The sequence below is a fragment of the Pleurodeles waltl genome, chromosome 7 (assembly GCF_031143425.1).
Source record: "Pleurodeles waltl isolate 20211129_DDA chromosome 7, aPleWal1.hap1.20221129, whole genome shotgun sequence".
Lineage (NCBI taxonomy): Eukaryota > Metazoa > Chordata > Amphibia > Caudata > Salamandridae > Pleurodeles > Pleurodeles waltl.
In genome coordinates, this window is record NC_090446.1 from 807,244,171 (window position 1) to 807,264,285 (window position 20,115).

Consider the following 20,115-nt stretch of genomic DNA (forward strand, 5'->3'; position numbering starts at 1 on the left):
CACAAGAGAACTCAAGTCCCGCGAGGGTAATTACAAAGGCTCTTGCCCTCACCACCCTTCCCCCTTTCCGGACCTCCCAAAGAGAAGACCCCAGTTTGGTTCATGCCTGGAAGAGTGCACAAACCCGGACCCTCCAGGATAAGGGTCCCTCGTTCACCATAGTTAAGGACCTATTATATCGAGTCACTAACAAAGACCAAGAAGAAAAGAAACAATTGATAGTTCCCGAACCTTATAGGCAACAAGTCCTACACTTAGCGCACAGCCAGCCAGGGGGTGGCCACTATGGAAGGGAGAAAACAGAAGAGTATTTGTTGAGGAAATTCTATTGGCCGGGGTTTTTTTCCCAGATTAGGAGATTCTGTCAACAGTGTCCTAAATGCCAATTGATTGATCCAGGCTCGCGGAGAAAGGCCCCTTTACAACCCCTTCCCATCATTGATGTTCCCTTCTCCAGAATAGGGATGGATCTGGTTGGGCCCCTTCTGCCCTCTTCTAGAGGCTATCGTTATATATTAGTATTAGTTGATTACGCCACGAGATACCCTGAGGCTATCCCCCTCTCTAGTATTAACACCAAGAGTGTTGCCCACGCCATGATAGGGTTCTTCTCCCGAATCGGGTTTCCTCGGGAAATCTTAACGGACCAAGGTACCCAATTCATGTCCAACTTGATGACACAAATATGTCAGTTATTAGGGATTAAACAATTGCGGACGTCGGTTTATCATCCACAAACCGATGGTTTGGTGGAGAGGTACAACCGTACCCTAAAGACTCTACTAAAGAAATCTATCTCTGAGACAGGTAAAGACTGGGATAGAAAACTTCCCTTAGTATTATACGCAATTAGGACCCATGAACAAGCCTCTACGGGCCATAGTCCGTTTGAGTTGTTGTTTGGGCGACAACCCCGGACCCTACTAGATATGGCCGCTGAAATATGGGAAGAGGAAGAAGGAGAAAAGTCCATTCTGAAATATGCCCGTGAGTTAAAAACCCACCTACACACAGTATGGGAAAGCGTAAGGGAACACATGGAGAGGGCCCAAGACAAACAGAAGAGGAATTATGATCGGAATACCCAATTAAGATCTTTTTCCATAGGAGATAAGGTGTTAGTGCTTCTTCCCAGTTCAGACGACAAACTGTTAGCAAAATGGCAGGGACCATACCCCGTAATAGGAATTGTAACCCCCGTAACCTATAAAGTTCAGCTCAAAGATAATCCCAATAGGTCGCAGATCTTCCATGTTAATTTATTAAAGCGATGGGAAGAACCTCTGAGCGACCAGAGACAAGGCTGTCTAGTTAACACCGTTAAGGAATTAGAGATAGGGTGGTGTCCCACTGATCCCCCTGGCGGGAGGGAAGTTCCTACCATAAATGCAGATATCTCAATTCACCAAAATAGACGGTTAAACAAACTCTTCGATAACCATATCCGGGTGTTCTCCTCGATGCCCGGTAGAACACGACTGGTACATCATCAAATCATCACACCACCTGGGAAGATAGTACGATTAAGGCCTTATCGTATCCCTGAAGCTAGGAAAGCCCTGGTAGAAAACGAAATCGAGAAAATGTTAGACCTAGACATCATAGAACCTTCCCAAAGTCCCTGGTGCTCGCCAGTAGTATTGGTGCCCAAACCTGATGGGTCTATACGCTTTTGTATTGACTTTAGACAGGTCAATTCCATATCGCAATTTGATACGTATCCCCTTCCGAGGATAGACGAACTCCTAGAAAAGTTGTGAAAGGCTAAATATATGTCTACCCTCGACTTGACCAAAGGATACTGGCAGATCCCGCTGGCCCCCGAAGACAAAGAAAAAACAGCTTTCTCTACTCCCTCAGGATTGTATCACTTTAATGTTCTCCCTTTCGGGTTACACGGGGCACCCGCCACCTTCCAACGTCTCATTGACACTATATTACGACCTCATAACAGATACGCGGCGGCCTATCTGGATGACATCGTTATTTTCAGTGAGACCTGGGAAGACCATTTGGTACACCTAGACAAAATCTTTTCGGCTTTACGGAAGGCTGGACTGACAGCCAACCCCGCCAAGAGCCGACTGGCCTTTAATGATATCTCCTACCTGGGATATCACATTGGGAAAGGCATACTTCGACCCCAAATGAATAAAATCGAAGCCATCCTGCACACCAATGCTCCCACCACGAAAAAGGAGGTTCGTTCCTTTTTAGGCCTAGTAGGTTACTATCGAAGGTTCATCCCACACTATTCCAGTTTGGCTGCCCCCCTAACCGACCTTTTAAGAAAAGGGCAGCCCAACAATATCACGAAACTAAACCCGACTCAACTTCATAGTTACCATACCTTACAAAGGTGTCTCACTACTCAACCGATTTTAAAATACCCTGAGTTTGAAAAACCCTTTCATCTCCAGACTGATGCCTCCGACGTCGGAGTGGGAGCCGTCCTTTTTCAAAAAGATGAAAACGAAATAAGCCATCCCATCGTCTTCATCAGTCGTAAACTGTTTCCCAGAGAACAGAAGTATCCCATTATAGAGCGGGAGTGTCTTGCCATTAAGTGGGCAATCGAAAGTCTCCAATATTACCTTTTGGGCAGGCCCTTCCTGTTGTATACAGACCATGCACCCCTTACCTGGCTCTCAAGATATAAGAATACCAACAGTCGTATATTGAGATGGTTTATAGAGCTCCAACCTTTCTCCTTCCAGGTTTGCCATCTCCCTGGTGACCTTATGGGTCAGGCTGACTATTTATCCCGGTTTCCGGGTCTTGTGGGGCTTGACCAGCCCCATTCATGTGAGGGGATGTGTAACCGGGCGCCTCCTGACGCCGGTTCATATGCAGATAGGACAACCGCCGAGGGATACCCCGGGGGCACCCGAGAAACTCCGGACGTGATGACGTCCAACGCCATCTGTCAGGAAGAAATACCCGACAGAGAAAACGGACGAGAAGACGACGACGCGAGGAGGAGAGAGAGAGACGCTGGATTGACGAGGAGCCGAGAGGAGGAACGCCGCAGGCCGCCGACCGGGAAGGGAAACCCCGCCACGAAGGAAGAGGCATTGCTGAGGAGCGGAAAGCTCAGGGAGCCTCCCGCCCCTGCTCGAGAGAAGTCGGGAAATCACCTGGAAGCCGGCCGCGTCCCTGGAGGGGCGTGGCCAACCAAGGTACGCGCGTACCGACAGTGGGACTGGGGTTCCGGGTGGCTAGCTGGATTACGGGGCGTTAAGGGGAAAGGGCTGAGATCCTGCAGAGAAGGGGAGACGGTGTAAATAAGACCGAGACTAACTGACTATAATAGCACAAAGTGCCGCAAACAGGAAGCAGTGGGATAGAATAAAAGGGGAGCACGAAGAGTTCACAAAGAATAAACTTGAAGGAAAAGTAGCCCCCACCTATCTCCACTCTCACAACCCCCCCCCCTCTACGCCCTACTAACCTTAATTAACTGTGTTTAATTACTTTTTCCCCCACTTACCTGTTCCTTTCTCATTCTTTGTTTTGGGAAATCCGGTGTCACTGAGAGTCGGGAGAACGAGACCTCTCTCCAAACCGGACCAGGCTATTCCCGGAGCACCACCGAACCCTGAAAAAGAATAAAGGGATTCATATTAATTTCTTTGGAGTCTGACCACAAGACAACTTTGAAAAGTAATATAGTTGTCTAGCGCAAACGAACAGAAATAAACTCACTAACCCCATAAAAGCCGAGTCTGTCGCCTTCTTCCAATATCTCTTCAACTCGGGATAAAGAACCCGCCACAGGGATGTGTTGAAGGCTGTGGAAAGGTCCATTAGGATGAGGGCTGCGATGTCACCTCTGACCATGATCATCCGCATACTGTCCGAGGTGGCGATGGGGAGAGTCTCTGTGCTGAGCTTGGACTTGAATCCGGACTGAGTGGTGTGGATGAGATGGTTGTCATTGAGGAGAGTGGCTGGACATTTGCTTTTCTTCTTTTCCATGACTTGTGCCGGGTAGGATATCAGGGAGCTAGACCAATAACTGGCTAGCGTCCTTGGGTCTGCTGAGGGTTTCTTGAGTTGGGGGAGTACTGTGGTGTGTTTCCAGGCATCCGGGTAGGTGGTTGTGATGAATGAGACATTCAGGATCAGGTTGAGGGCTGCACTGATGAGGTCCAGGCCTTTGATGAAGACATGTTGAAGAAGAAGATATCATAGATGCTGGTGACCTTGTTGCTGAAGAATAATGAAAGCTGTATTCAGAGTTCTCTAGAGAGGGCTATGCTGGTGGAGCTTTCTGCCAGAGAGGTGAACTCTTTCAAGTTAGCAAAGATTTCCTTGGTTCTATTGGTGCTACTTTCGATGCAGCTGGTGATCAAAGAGCATTTTGTGTCTCAGATTTTCTGATGGTTGTGTCTGAGAGTGAATATGTAGGTTCTCTTGTCGATCTTGTCCTGACTTTGTCTCCATTTGCATTCAAGTTGCTTGCAGTGGCATTTGGTAAACCTGAGATCTTTCATGTACTAGCTTGTTTGCAGTCTCATTCTCGTTGCTTTGTTGACTTTGAGAGGAGCCAGGGTATCTGGGCAGGTAGTTAATTCTTGCATTAAAGTTGCAGATAACTTCAGGGAGGCTGTTGTTGTGTCGAATCCTGTAGTGTGAGATTTAAGAATACCAAGATGCTTCTGAGATCTTGTTCCAGTCCCATTGTTAATGAACAATTCTGCAGTGGTGTGGGATGGGTATGCCGAAGTGAACGAGGATGTAGACAGACCAGGTTATTGGTGTGGTTAAATGTACTTTGATGTTACTGATGCTGGTAAAGATGGAGATCCAGTATGTGCCCAGTGGCATGCGTGGCGCCTTCCACTTGCTAGATGAGTCTGAGATTGGACAGGTCCTCGAGGGGGTTGGTTGTGTTGGGATTGCAGAAGTCTTCCAGGTGCTAGTGGAGGTCACCAGGGATGAGTAAGGTGCTGAAGCCGAGGATAAGGTGGAGGACAAAGTCCAGTATGGTGCTACCGAAGTAGGCAAGTGGTCGGGAGGGAGGGGTATAGCGAGGGTGCAGCTCAGGGTGCAGTTGGCAGTGATGAGGAGTCTGAAGATCAAGGTCAAGTTTTCCATGTTACTGGTGGTGCTTTCCAAGGAGGTGTAGCATTGGATGGATTATTTGAAGATGATCATGATTCTGCCTCCAGGACTGTGTACTGTTCTGTCTTGTGACCTTGTATTCAAGGGGGATTGCCATGATGATGACGGGGGCCAAAGAGGGAATCAGCCAAGTTTCAGTCATGAGCAACATACTTGGTGAGCTGTTGTGTAGCAGATCCAAACTTTTAATGGCATGCTCAGTGAAGGAGTGAGTGCCTAAGTAATTTCAAGTTGCCATACCTCAAATTGAAACAACTTTTCAGATATAGTACACATTCTAGCTGTTTAGAGGTGAAAACCGTAGCAATTGTGCCTTTGCCATGATAGTGGTGTTGGTTTTCAAGCTGAGGTTGATGTCAGAGTGGTATCTGAGAGGCCCCCTGGAGGTTTTGGAGTGAAGGCATTGAGGTTCATTTCCACAATACATACTTGTATGTGTGCTTCACTGTTGCTGTTGGTATTAGGATAGACCTTGTTTAACATGGATCTATATTAAAAACCTACAGTTGTTAGGCTTGTGAAGTCACCATGACATTATGGCCCTCATTCTGACCTTGGCGGGCGGCGGAGGCCGCCCGCCAAAGTCCCGCCGTCAGGTTACCGTTCCGCGGTCGAAAGACCGCGGCGGTAATTCTGACTTTCCCGCTGGGCTGGCGGGCGGTCGCCTTCAGACCGCCAGCCAGCCCAGCGGGAAAGAGGCTTCCACGATGAAGCCGGCTCGGAATCGAGCCGGCGGAGTGGAAGCTGTGCGACGGGTGCAGTTGCACCCGTCGCGTATTTCACTGTCTGCGCAGCAGACAGTGAAATACATGTAGGGGCCCTCTTACGGGGGCCCCTGCAATGCCCATGCCAGTGGCATGGGCACTGCAGGGGCCCCCAGGGGCCCCGCGACCCCCCCTACCGCCATCCGGATCTCGGCGGTCCGACCGCCGGGATCTGGATGGCGGTAGGGGGGGTCGGAATCCCCGCGGCGGTGCAGCAAGCTGCGCCGCCGCGGAGGATTCAATGGGGCCGCGGTACACTGGCGGGACCCCGCCAGTGGTGCCGGTCCGACCGCGGCTTTACCGCCGCGGTCGGAATCCCCATTGGAGCACCGCCGGCCTGTCGGCGGTGCTCCCGCGGTCCTCCGCCCTGGCGGTCAAAGACCGCCAGGGTCAGAATGACCACCTATATCTTTCAGTAAAGAGAGGCACATCCTCATGGAACTAATGGATTTTGACATCCTTGGAGAACAGGTAAATGGCAAGAAATTCCTTGTAGATGATTTATGATAGGATGAGCCTAGATATATGCTGAAGATTACTAAGATGTTCTTTGATCTTAAGGTGATCATTTGGGTAAACCAATGTCTTTCTGTGCAAGGCCTATCTCTTGCTCATAGGATAACATTGGAGTTACCTTATTCTATTTGATAAGCTGTAACTTCCAAATGGGAACAGGTATCCAGTTTGTGTTTGGTGTCTTTGGAATTGCAGTGGAAAATCCTCTCCTATGATGGAGTCTGATTTTAAATTACAATGTTTAAAATAAAATGCCACTTTAATAAAATTGGCATTTTCTGGCCTAAGTCATTAAGTTGCTGCAGCGTGTCTCTGGGTCACATGACTGAGTGTAACTGACACTTGTGTTTTGTGTATTCCTCCTAGACAGCCACACACGGTCAAGCGCTTAGGTGTGCCTGGAGGATGGAAGATGGGTAAGAAGGTAAGATGGAAGGCCTAGGTACAGCCCTATTTACACTTGAATAGGCCATGTCCAAGCAAAGGGATGCATACCCCCATGTAGTTACTCTGGAGCCATGCAAGGAATGCAGGAAGCCTGTGCACATCAAAGGGAAACCTCTAGAATCTTGTCCTACTTCAAAGGAAGCCCTGGGTATAAATATTGCACCTCAGACACCAATTCTTCAGTACACTTTGGGTCTTGTGGATACTTTGCCAGAAAGAGGGACTGCTATGCTGCTGAAAGGACTGCCACTCTGCTGGACTGCTGTTCTGAAGGACTGCTACCCTGCTATGCCAACCTGCCACCTGATGCCTCTTTGCCTGGGTGAGAAAGACTGAACCTGCATCTGTTGAACCCATGACCCCAGAGTGACTCCAAGGGATGGCCTCCTGACCTAAGGGACAATAGGCTCCAACAACCTTGATCCCAGCACCTAGACTCTACTTTCTGGAGTCCCACCCTGCCAAGTGGTGCCACCCCAGTTCTGGACTTTTGGAATCGGGCCTGAAGGTGCTTTACCAGCCCATCTGTTGAACCAGCAGAACTGATGCTTTGCTTCTGTTATGAGGATTCTCCCAGCACAAGGACTCCGTATTGACCTCACAGCATCATATGAACCACGGTTGCACGATGCCTCCCCGAAGCAGGCCCTCGCTTTGCAAATCTCTCATCAACCACAATGCAGGTTCTTGCCTCACAGTCTTGCAGTTCCTCAGAACCAACACATTGCCTCAGCTTTGCGTCATGTTCTTGATGGCAGACTTCGTATTGCAAGCTCTTGTTGACAGGTTCCTCAGTGATGATCTACAGGACATTGCATCGCAGGTCCATGAAACCGACACATCACCTTCGCTGTGCAACGCATACTTGGACCTCACAACACTCTGCAACCAGGATTTAAGGTACTCTTCAGCTGGCCTAACTGGGGCTCTGTTGTCGGCCCACGCATATCACGGTCGGCCTGAACCTCTGACTTTACCCGGTCTAGTGGACCAGATATCCACAGTTTGTGCTTTGTGCTTTTTGCCAATATTTTCACATAAATCTCTGATCCTACTGATTGGATTTTTGTCATTTTGGTCTTGTAATATTTAATAAAACCTGCTTTATTTTTCTAAATCTGATGCAGGATCCTTTTGTGGTGTGTTTCCACAGTGTTGCTATTTGAAGTACTTCACAAATACTTTACACATTGCCTCAAAGCTAAGCCTGACTGCTCTGCACCAAGTTACCAGAGGGGTTGAGCACAGGTTAATTTAGGGCTTGCTTGTGACTTCACCCTAACAAGAATTTTGGTTTCTATTCGAGTAGGGTTTTACACCCCTTAGCCTGCAATCCAATTTTTTAGATGCACTGCACTTTTCATTGGTCATGTCTATCTCTGTGTCCATTCAAGGATTGATGCCATTCTTGTCAGTTAGAAGCACATTAAACTTCTTGATTGTGGTTTACTGGATATTTTAATACAGTAGTCAGATTTCTTTGTATGGAACACAGCACTCTCTGATCATTGAGGTACACTTGGAGTTGATTTTAAAGTCTCTGTTCTCTTTCCTGTGAACAGTGTAGTTACTGTGAGCACACTGTAACTAAGAGGCAGAAGTTTTTGTCTAGCAGAGTATATTTTCATTGTGCATGAGTCTCCACTTTAATGTGAACCAGGAGGTTCATAGAATCAAGACGAACATTGCCATCTCTGAAGGAGCTTGATAACGACATCTGGTTCTGTGGTATTATCAAAGAAGTATTGCTGAAAGGGCTGATATTCAGCTTGGAGGACTATTCCATGTTATAACGCAATGATTTATTGTAAAGGATGTTGATGGGGACTGCAAAATAATTTTTCCATTCCAGAGGTTATGGTGAGTGGCTGGTTAGAGTGGTCATGGAGTAGGAGACATGGGTGAAGATGTTAAATTTTATGATGAAAGAAGTGAGCTGTGTTGTTTGAAGTTGCTAGTGCTCGAAAGGACGAAATCAGGAAGAAGATATGTGAAGAGTTAAGAGACTGTTTTTCAATGATATTCAGGGTTGGAGGTGTATAAGAAGGTGGAAATTGTCAGTACAATAGTGTGAAATGTTAGTTGAGGTGTTCTAGTGGCTGGAGATGGATTGTTCATAGGGTTACAAATAAAGGTGGATTGCTGCAAGACCACCTCCTGTATTGTTTGCTAAACCAGGATGTGGCAAGTTTTATTATCCTGCTGGTCTGTAGTTATAAAGTTATATGCAGCGAATTCAGGTACCAGTAATGAAGAGTGCATATGCTCATTGTGTTGCACTGATGTCTGCAGTGTCTGCAGATGGTGGAACTGTCTAAGGGGCATTGATAAGCATAACATGAAGCATACCTTATATTAATCTGTTGCAGGTGTTTATACAGGGATAAAATAATACTATTATGGTTGACTATGATTCTCGAGAAAAAAATACATGCACACTTTTTAAAAGACTGTTACACCTCACTGCCTTAGGGTGGTCTTCCCTCCAACTTTTTGCCTACGTCCTCCACTTTTCTGATCTCCTTTTCCTGGCTTTAGGAATCTGTGCACTTTACCACAGCTAACCAGAGCATAATGTGATTGTGCTCTCTCCACTAAACATAATAACATTGGCTTATTTCCCAATTGGCATATTTACCTTACTTATAAGTAAAGTGCAGTACATGTGCCAAGGGGTTGTAAATTAAATACTTCTTGCAGCACTGTTGGTGCCACCCACTTAAGTAGAATTTTAACCATGTCTCCGGCTTGCCATTGCAGAACCTGTTTGTGCAGTTTAACACTGCCATGCCGACCTGGCAAAATAACCCTTTTGCCCAGCCTAAATCTTCCCTTTTTATACATATAAGTGACCCCTAGAGTAGCCCCCTGACAACCCAGAGGGTAGGGTGCAATGTACTTAAAAGGAAGGGCATGTGCTTTTACATCTTAAATGTCCTGGTAGTGAAAAACTCCCAAAGTTGTTTTTCAGTACAGCAAGGCCTAACTTTTCCATAAGGTAGCATTTGGATTACCTTATTACATCTTATAAGTGTAATTCACAATCTGGAAGAGATACACATTTCGAGCTTGGTGCCTCAGGAACCACACGTTAGAATCACAGTTTATAGCGAAGTTGGATTTTAAATTGTAATTCTGGAAATACCACTTTTAGGAAGTTAGCATTTTCTGACTTTAGCCATTTGGTGCCTGCTGCCTGTCTCTGATTACTTGTCTTGGATGGGTGACAGCTGGGCTTTCTATATTCCCCCTAGACAGCCACACAGAATGGGAGCTTAGGTGTTGCTTGATTGGCCATCCTAGGAGGATGGAAGGGAGGAGCTGAGCACAGCCTCACGTACACCTGAATAGGCTGTGCCCTGCCCCCACACAAAGGGTTGCATGACATCCTGTAGTGAGTCTGGAGCCATGGCAAGATGGCCAGGACCTCTGTGCTTTTCAAAGGCCTGTCTCTGAAGGCTCCCCCTCTTCAAAGGCCCAACTGGGTACATGTACTGGATGTCTGAAACCACCAACTCAGTACACTTCTGGACCTGTGAATAATCTGCCAAGAAGAAGGACTGCTGTGCTCCTGAAGGACTCTGCTGGACTGCTGCTTTGCTTGACTCCTGCCTTTTTGTGCTGCCTTGCTGCCTGCTGTTCCCCTGACTGGGTAAAAGGACTGGGCCTGCATCACATGAACCTGCACCTGGACTCTGCCATCTGTGAGTATGTTCTGCCAAGTGGTGCCATCCCAGTCTTGGATCCCTGTAAGTGGACCTAAGGTGCTTGCTCCAGGGGAACCAATGCATCCCCTGCTGTGGGAGCAGATACACATTGTCGTTGGGGCATGGAGAAACATGGCGCATCACCTCTACTGTGTGGGTGGGAACCGGCTCAACCAGAATCACATTGCAGCTGTACCTCACATCTCAACACTAGTGCATCGCCCCCGGAACCAGCACTGCAGCACTTTTCTAGGTGCAAGGGCCTTGTATCTCGTCAATGGCAGCCTCGACTACGATTACGAAACTCTGCATCAGAGACTCTCCATTCTTCAGATCCGTCACATTACCGCAACTGCACCTCATCTCCTCGATGTTGAGTAGAAGCTTGCACTGCAGCTTCACCGTGTCTCAGAACAAGCACATTGCTGCTGTTTCATGGAAAAAGCAACTCATCCACTTTACTATGTGGTTTGTGGTTTGAGACTGCAACATTTCTCCACAATCGATTTGCAGGCCCAACTGGGTCCCTGTATCCGGCCCTCGCTACATCGCGATTGGCCTGAAATTTTTACTTTGTCTCAGTCCGGTACAACCAAATATCCTAGCTTGGTGCTTCTTGCTTCTGAGCGGTATTTCACAGTTTAATCTTTAAAAATTCATAACTCAAGTTCTACTTATTGGATTTGTGTTGTTTTGGTATTGTTTTATTCATTAAAATCAGAGTTATTTTAAACCTGCTATGGAATCTTTTTGTGTGTTTTTTTCATTCTTTCACTGTTTGAAGTGTTGCACAAATACTTTACACACTGCCTCTAAGTTAAGACTGACTGCTCTGTGCCACGCTACTAGAGGGTGAGCACAGATTAATTTAGGATTTGCTTGACACTTACCCTGGCAAGTATTGTGGTTGCTGCTTGACTAAGGTTTACACCCCAATCAATCAACAACCCAATTTCTAACAAAGACTTAGGGGGTCATTATGAACACAGCTGGAATCCATGCTGTGTTCATGCTGGCCATCTTATCACAGACCGCCAGCCCTCTTGAGACCCCACCGGCGGAATGATCAACATTCTGCTGGGCTGGGCCATTGCCGACGGCTCCACATGGAGGCGTCATCAATGCCGATGTGAAAATCGGCAGTGACCTGAGCGACAGGGCACTGCACGGGGGCAACAGAGCACCCTTCTGCCAGCCTTTCCTTGGCAGGTGAACCCACTAGGGATTGGCTGGTGGAACAAAGGTTCTTTATCTGCAGGGCATCACTGCTTGCAGCGCTGCCCTGTTGGATGAATAATTCTATCACCGTCAGGCTGCCTGTCGGCGGTAGCCTGGCGGTGGTGGAAGGCCGAGTGTGGCAGTCACCACTGCCTTCATTATTTGGCTGTCATGTTCATAATGAGGGCCTAAATGTGAAGCAATGTTTCACATCAGCTTTTTTTAAATCTTATTCTGGAACTGATCACAGTTTCTTATTTATTTCCTCCTGGGTCAAGGAACAGAATACCAAAGGAAATAACAATAGAATAGGATTTTCTTTATTACTTACACTTCCCTTTCCTAACCCAAATATGTCAAGCAAACATGATTAGAAAAGTCTGGTAGGTTTTTAAGGGGTCACTTTAATATCATTAATTCAATCAAATCTTTATGAAGGAAATAAAAAATACTGAATAAAATTTCACGCTAACTTGTAGGCTTTGTTCTGTTATACACTCATTCATACACATTGAGCATGCTTGGTCTATTTGATAGCGCCACCCTTCTAAAGATGTTATTTTGTCTTTGGCATCCTTCTCTTTCCTTCTTTACTAAACAAAATTGTCTAAACAATGTTCCTGTCAGGTGTCACCAGAATTTATGTGCAGGACCAACTGGAAGTCAGGCACTGACAGAGAAACAGGAAGGGTGTGGCCAACTAGGGAACACACCGATGAAAGTTGCATTCGACATCTGACCTCGGATTTAAGCAGGATGGAAGAACAAAGTAGCAGTCCATTGCTGAGAAAGACCCAGCGAGAGACAGCGAAACCTGAAAGCGCCCTGAATGGGAGACCTAGTGGATATCTAAGATACAACATCCTCACAGCTCCAAACCCATCAGGGGCTAGACATTGCCTCACAGACCGCAGCAGTCGTAGGAGAGGCACGCTGCCTCCAGAAAGCCATTATTAAAGTTCTTCTTTGGACACTCAAATATTCTTCCTAACATCCAGCCACCTCTACATTCCAACAGTTCTCATCGCACTCAACCCAGGACGCAACAACAACTGCAAACAGGCTCATTTTCTCCCTCCATAAGCACACTACCGAAATCTGTGACCTCCATGACAGCACCACTCCTGACATCGCTTTCCTTACTGTGACCTGGACAAATACCACCTCAATCCCAGACATCGCCTTCGCCATCGCCATTCCCCAAGGATACAAGATCACCCAGAAAGACCACCCCAGCCACCCCAGGGGTGGAATCGCCATCGTCCACAGGTCCAACCTCCTTCTGAGCACACACTCCGAAGACTCCAAACACTCCACAAGCCTGATGGAACACCTTCACTTCAAACTACAGACCAGCCCAACATCCACCCTCAGGGGAACCCTCATTTACTGCCCACTCAGACCCCGCACACCCTTCGCCAACTCCATCACTGACTGCCTCATCGCACAAGCCATCACAGCCACCAACTCAATTTCCACCTCGACAAGCTACAAGACCCCAACACCGCATCCCACCTAGACAGCCTCCACAATATAGGGCTTCAACAGATCGTGACGGAACCAACAAACTCAGCAGGACATACCCTCAATCCCATTTTCGCAACAGGAATCTCCGTTACCTTCAGTCACACCTCCAAACTCTCATGGACAGACCACAGATGCATCCATTTCACGTTCAACACATCTACCGTCATCAGACCCAAGCACCAACCATCACATAGAGCCTGGACAAAAATCACCAAAGACCATCTCACCATCGCCCTCGCCAACTCCGCTCCCACCATCACACACAACGATGACCCGAACCCCGCAGCACGCACCTTTCACAAATGGATCGCCGACTGCGCCAACCCCATGTCTCCCCTCAAAAAGAACAACAGAACCCACACCAAAAAAGCCAGCTAGCTCACCCCAGAACTCCGAGAATCCAGACACACTTGTCACTGGCTTGAGACAATCTGGAGAAACACCAAATCCACAGAAGCCTAAAGCAACTTCAGAGCTGCCACCACCGCACACCACCAACTCATCAGAAACACCTGAAAGAAAGCTATATAAGATAGAGGTGGCCATTACAACCCTGGCGGTCGGTGTTAAAGCGGCGGTAAAACCGCCAACAGGCTGGCAGTAAAAAAAATGGAATTACGACCGTGGCGGAAACCGTCAACATAGACAGCCACTTTAACACTCCGACCGCCACGGCGGTACAAACAAACACCGCGGCGGTAACCGCCAACAGACAGGCGGAAGTCAAGGTTCTGCCCACTGTATTACAACAGTCTAATCCGCCACCTTTTCCGGGCGGATTCACCGCGAACAAAAACACGGCGGAAACAGGACTTGGAAGGGAAAACGCTCACCTCTACAAACCCCACGAGGAACCAGGACGCCATGGAACCCGAGCTCCTGATACTCCCAGCCTTTATCTTCCTGCTCCTCTACCAGGAACAACAAAGACGGTGGCGAAGACCACGGTGAGTACTGCACCTACGACACAGGGGAGGGGGGAGGGAAAAAAGAATGACACACACACGCAACACGCAACACTCCCACCCCCACCCTCACCCACTACAACACAAACACAAGTACATGTTGATACATTACATTAACAACCCCTAATCCCCCCTGGAAGAATGCAAGGACAAAAGGAAATGAGTTGAACGTTTGTAATCTATCCAAATACAGTAATAAAAAATGTATATACATATATATATATATATTTACACTATAAACAAATATATACACCAAGAATACAAGTCCAAGGTATTCCACCATCATAGTCCGTGGACTACTGGGCCCAAAATGCATGGTCGAGGCCCACACTCAATACCCGATCAAAACGGAGAGAACACTGCTGGGGCATCAAATAGAAATACAACAGGCACCTCAGAGGGAAGGGAAGAGGGGGCACCTCAGCCAGATGAGTGCACGACGCCAGATCCACGAGGGGGCTCCATGCCCACTGCTGCATCCTGGGGAGTGCAAAGCCACAGTCTCACAAGTCTTTCCAGTGGGTGGGTTGCCCACTGCTGCATCCTGGGGAGTGCAAAGCCACAATCTCACAAGTCTTTCCAGTGCGTGGTTTGCCCACTGCTGCATCCTGGGGAGTGCAAAGCCACAGTCTCACAAGTCTTTCCAGTGGGTGGTTTGCCCACTGCTGCATCCTGGGGAGTACAAAGCCACAGTCTCACAAGTCTTTCCAGTGGGTGGTTTGCCCACTGCTGCATCCTGGGGAGTGCAAAGCCACAGTCTCACAAGTCTTTCCAGTGGGTGGGTTGCCCACTGCTGCTTCCTGGGAAGTGCAAAGCCACAGTCTCACAAGTCTTTCCAGTGGGTGGTTTGCCCACTGCTGCATCCTGGGGAGTGCAAAGCCACAGTCTCTCAAGTGGATGCCTTACTCCACTGGTTCTGGAGGTGGCTTTGTGCCCAGAGTGCTTCATCCTGCCAAGGACAGAGGTAGTGGATGTAAATCTCCACTGGTTCTGGAGGGAGCCTTGTGCCCAGAGTGCTTCATCCTGCCAAGGACAGAGGTAGTGGATGTAAATCTCCACTGGTTCTGGAGGGGGCCTTGTGCCCAGAGTGCTTCATCCTGCCAAAGGACAGAGTTAGTGGATGTAAATCTCCACTGGTTCTGGAGGGGGCTTTGTCCCCAGAGTGCTTCATCCTGCCAAGGACAGAGGTAGTGGATGTAAATTTCCACTGGTTCTGGAGGGGGCCTTGTGCCCAGAGTGATTCATCCTGCTCATGGTGGCCTCAGTAGCGTCGGAAGTTTTGGCGCTCATTGGCCTGCGGTGCTGGTAACGCCGGTGTCCTGTTCAGCGGTGCTGGTGGCGGCGGTGTCCTGTTCAGTGGTGCTGGTGGCGGCGGTGTCCTTGGCAGCAGTGCTTGTGGCGGCAGTGTCCTGTTCAGCGGTTCTGGTGGCGGCGGTGTCCTTAGCAGCGGTGCTTGTGGCGGCGGTGTCCTGTTCAGTGGTGCGGTGGCGGCGGTGTCCTGTTCAGCGGTGCTTGTGGCGGCGGTGTCCTTGGCAGCGGTGCTTGTGGCGGCGGTGTCCTGTTCAGCAGTGCTGGAGGCGATGGTGTCCTTGGCAGCGGTGCTTGTGGCGGCAGTGTCCTGTTCAGCGGTGCTGGTGGCGGCGGTGTCCTTGGCAGCGGTGCCTGTGGCGGCGTTTTCCTGTTCAGCGGTGCTGGTGGCGGTCTTGTCCACCGTGCAGGTTTTCGCAGACTTGCCTGTTTTTCTGTGCCCCTTCCCCACCTTGGATGGTGGTACAGCTGTCTTCACACTCCCAACTGTACCCCTGGGAGTGCACGCCTCATTCTCCCCCCCCTATCTTTCATCAACACCACTCCAAAAAGGCATTGCCCATACAGCATGCTCACAGTGTACTTACCTGTTTGTCTGGAGGACCATAGAGTAGCGTGTACTGGGGGAGGACCCCATCCACTAGTTTCTCCAGCTCCTCTGTGATGAAGGCAGGGGCCCTTTCCCCAGACACACGAGCCATTGTCTCTTCAAGATTGAGGTCACAGCAGCACTTGAAGTGTAGGACCTCTCCTGTTGAAGATCAGGTATCAAGTGATTGAACAGACAAAAAATGGAAGTGACGTCCACGGCGGTGCGTACAGTCACCGCTGGCGTACATCGTCATTGGCTCCTGGGACCCATAGGGTCCAATGTTAACCAATGCAGGATTGTGCCGCGGTCTTCGACCGCCTACCGTGACAGTGTACAACGCCAGCGCAGTTACCTCATATCCCCTTGTCCCACATTACAGGTCAGGCAGCCGCCATTTCAGGGGGCCACATTGCATTAATTTAGACTGCGTCACACAAATATAGGCCTTGCTTAAACACTAATACAGCCATATGTCGATTTTCAAACATTTTCCTATAAAGTTGTGTTTACGTACCTCAGTATTGGTTGACTCTCTGCTCGCTGTTCTCCTCCATAGATCACGTCCGCTGGGGCAGGTGAGGAGATGGCGGCATCCTCCGGTGTACAGACCGCTGGTGGACCTGTCGACAATAGAGGAGCGACATGTAATTGTCAACTACAGACTTGATCGTACCACAATCCTGGAACTGTGTGCCCAGTTGGAGCCAGACCTGATGTCAGCTATCCGCCATCCCACAGGAATCCCCCCCTCTAGTGCAGGTGCTGTCAGTACTCTATTTCCTAGCAAGTGGGTCTTTTCAAACAACAGTGGCCATTGCATTAGGGATGTCCCAGCCTATGTTCTCCAACGTGTTGTCCAGGGTGTTGTCTGCCCTGCTGAAACACATGCGCAGCTACATCGTTTTCCCTCAGGTGGAGCATTTGCCTACAGTGAAAGGTGACTTCTATGCCCTGGGACATATCCCCAACATCATAGGTGCCATTGATGGGACACATGTGGCCTTGGTCCCCCCACGCAGGAGTGAACAGGTGTACAGAAACCGGAAGAGTTACCATTCTATGAATGTGCAGATGGTGTGTTTGGCCGACCAGTACATCTCCCATGTAAATGCCAAGTTCCCTGGCTCAGTGCATGGCGCTTACATTCTGCGGAATAGCAGCATCCCTTATGTCATGGGGCAACTCCAGAGGCACCGTGTGTGGCTATTAGGTGAGGACATGGACCCAATACAGTGTGACTAGGTGTCTGAGCCTGGGGATGTCCCTAAGAGTTAGTGTGTGTCTAACAGTTGTCCCTCGACATTTGCAGGTGACTCTGGTTACCCCAACCTGTCATGGCTACTGACCCCAGTGAGGAATCCCACGACAAGGGCAGAGGAACGCTACAATTAGGCCCATGGGTGAACTAGGAGGATTATAGAGAGGACCTTCGGCCTCCTGAAGGCCAGGTTCCGGTGCCTCCATATGACAAGTGGTTCCCTATTCTACTCACCAAAGAAGGTGTGCCAGATCATCGTGGCCTGCTGTATGCTTCACAACTTGGCTTTGCGACGACAGGTGCCTTTTCTGCAGGAGGATGGTCCAGATGGAGGTGTTGTGGCCGCTGAGGAGCCTGTGGACAGTGAAGACAAGGAAGCAGAAGACGAGGACATAGACAACAGGAACACGGTGATCCAACAATACTTCCAGTGAGACACAGGTTAGAAGACAACACTGCCTGCTACATCTGATTTAATTCTTCTACCTCTCATCTGTCTGTCATTTTCACCCAGTGTATGGACACTGAGTTGTCACTTTCTCTTTCGATTTCACAGCTGTGGGTCCCACTGTGTGACCTCTGCTTTGTTTCCGCATGGACTAGAGCTGTGTGACATAGGTATGTTGACATTACATTGGATATAGCATTTTTCCACAGTTATTGAAAATACACATTTTTGAAAGCACAGACTGACTCCAGATTGTTTTGTGATGTAAGGATGTTTATTTAAGTGCCAAATAGTGGAGGGGGTTGTAAAATGGTCAGGGGTGATGGTGGAGGAATGTCCATGGCAGAGTCCAGTCTATTAGTCTCACAGTGCATTGTCCAAAGGGGCATAGGAAGTGAAGCTAGGGCAGTTTAAGTATGGACAGGGTGACAAAGTGGGACAGAAGGATGACAATCATGGTGGTCTCATTTCTTGGTGGGGGTCTTGGCATTGTTCTCTGTCTTTGTCCTGAATCTCAGGGACTGCCTGTGGGGTGGTTCTCCATCTGCAGGGGGTGGGGTGCTGGTGTCGTGGTCCTGTGGCTAGTGTCGGGGGCCCCTTGTTGTTCCACAGTGTCCCTCCTGGTGTTGACGAGTTCCTTCAGCACCCCTACAATGGTGCCCAGGGTGGAATTGATGGATCTGAGTTCCTCCCTGAACCCCAAATACTGTTCCTCCTGCAGCCGCTGGGTCTCCTGAAACTTGGCCAGTACCGTTGCCATCGTCTCATGGGAATGGTGGTAGGCTCCCATGATGTTGGAGAGGGCCTCGTGGAGAGTGGGTTCCCTGGGCCTGTACTCCCCCTGTCGCACAGCAGCCCTCTCAGTTCCCCTGTTTTCCTGGGCCTGTGTCCCCTGAACCGTGTGCCCACTACCACTGCCCCCAGGTCCCTGGTGTTGTTGGGGTGGTGGGTTAGCCTGGGTTCCCTGTAGTGGTGGACACACTGCTGCTTGACGTGTCCTGGGGACAGAGGTATGGGCCCGCTGGGTGGGTGCTGTGCTAGTGTTTCCAGAGGGGGGAAGCTCTGTAGTGGCCTGTGGCAGTGTGAGTGGAACCGACTGTCCTGAGGTCCCAGATGGGCCGTGCTGGTCATCTTGATCCAGTTGGACAGAGCTGCTGTCATCACTGTGGGCCTCTTCTGTGGAGGGAGTGGACATGTCTGGACCCTCCTGTCCGGTGACGTTGGGTAGGGGTCCTGCAGGGGTGTAAAGGCATGATTATTGCATCTGTATATGCCATGGTGTGCAATGGATGGGTCACCCTGTACCCCAGTGCTTCAATTCTTTTGTGGGACCTTCTGTGAGAATGGTTTAGGGGGGTGTACGGGTATGTGCAGTTGACATGCTTTGGTGATGGGTGTCCATACTTTGGTGTTGCATGCAGGGCTTGGGTTTGGGATGTGTGGTTTGTGATAGTGGGACATGTGTGAGGAGTTGGAGTGATGGGGGTGAGGGCGAGGGTGGGGGTATGTGATAGCATGCAGGTAGGGTGGGGGATATGGTAGTTTAAGGTTTGACTTACCAGAGTCCATTCCTCCAGCTACTCCTACGAGGCCCTCAGGATGCAGTATAGCCAAGACGTGCTCCTCCCATGTTGTAAGTTCTGGGGGAGGAGGTGGGGGTCCGCCGCCAGTCCTCTGAACCGCAATCTGGTGTCTGGATACCACGGAATGCACATTCCCCCGTAGGTCGTTCCACCTCTTCCTGATGTCATCCCTATTCCTTGGGTGCTGTCCCACTGCGTTGACCCTGTCCACGATTCTTTGCCATAGCTCCATCTTCCTAGCTATGGTTTTGTGCTGCACCTGTGATCCGAATAGCTGTGGCTCTACCCGGATGATTTCCTCCACCATGACCCTGAGCTCCTCCTCAGAAAACCTGGGGTGTCTTTGCAGTGCCATGGGGTGGTGTGGGTGATGTGTGGGGTGGTGTGTGTTGTGATGTGTGGGGTGATATTTAGAGGTGTGTTGTGTGAAGTGCGTGGATGTTTTGTGAGTGATGGTGTTGAGTGTCTGTGGATGCTAGTGTTCTTTCTGGTGGTGTCTCTCTCTGGCCTTCCGTCACAATTGTGGTTGTAAGGGTTTGTGGGTGTGGGTGTGTGTTTTATATTGTATTGGATGTGTGGGAGTGGTGTGTATATGGGTATCAGGTGTGTGTATTTAGAATTGTCCAATGTGGTTGTTGTAGGAAGTTGGCTCTGT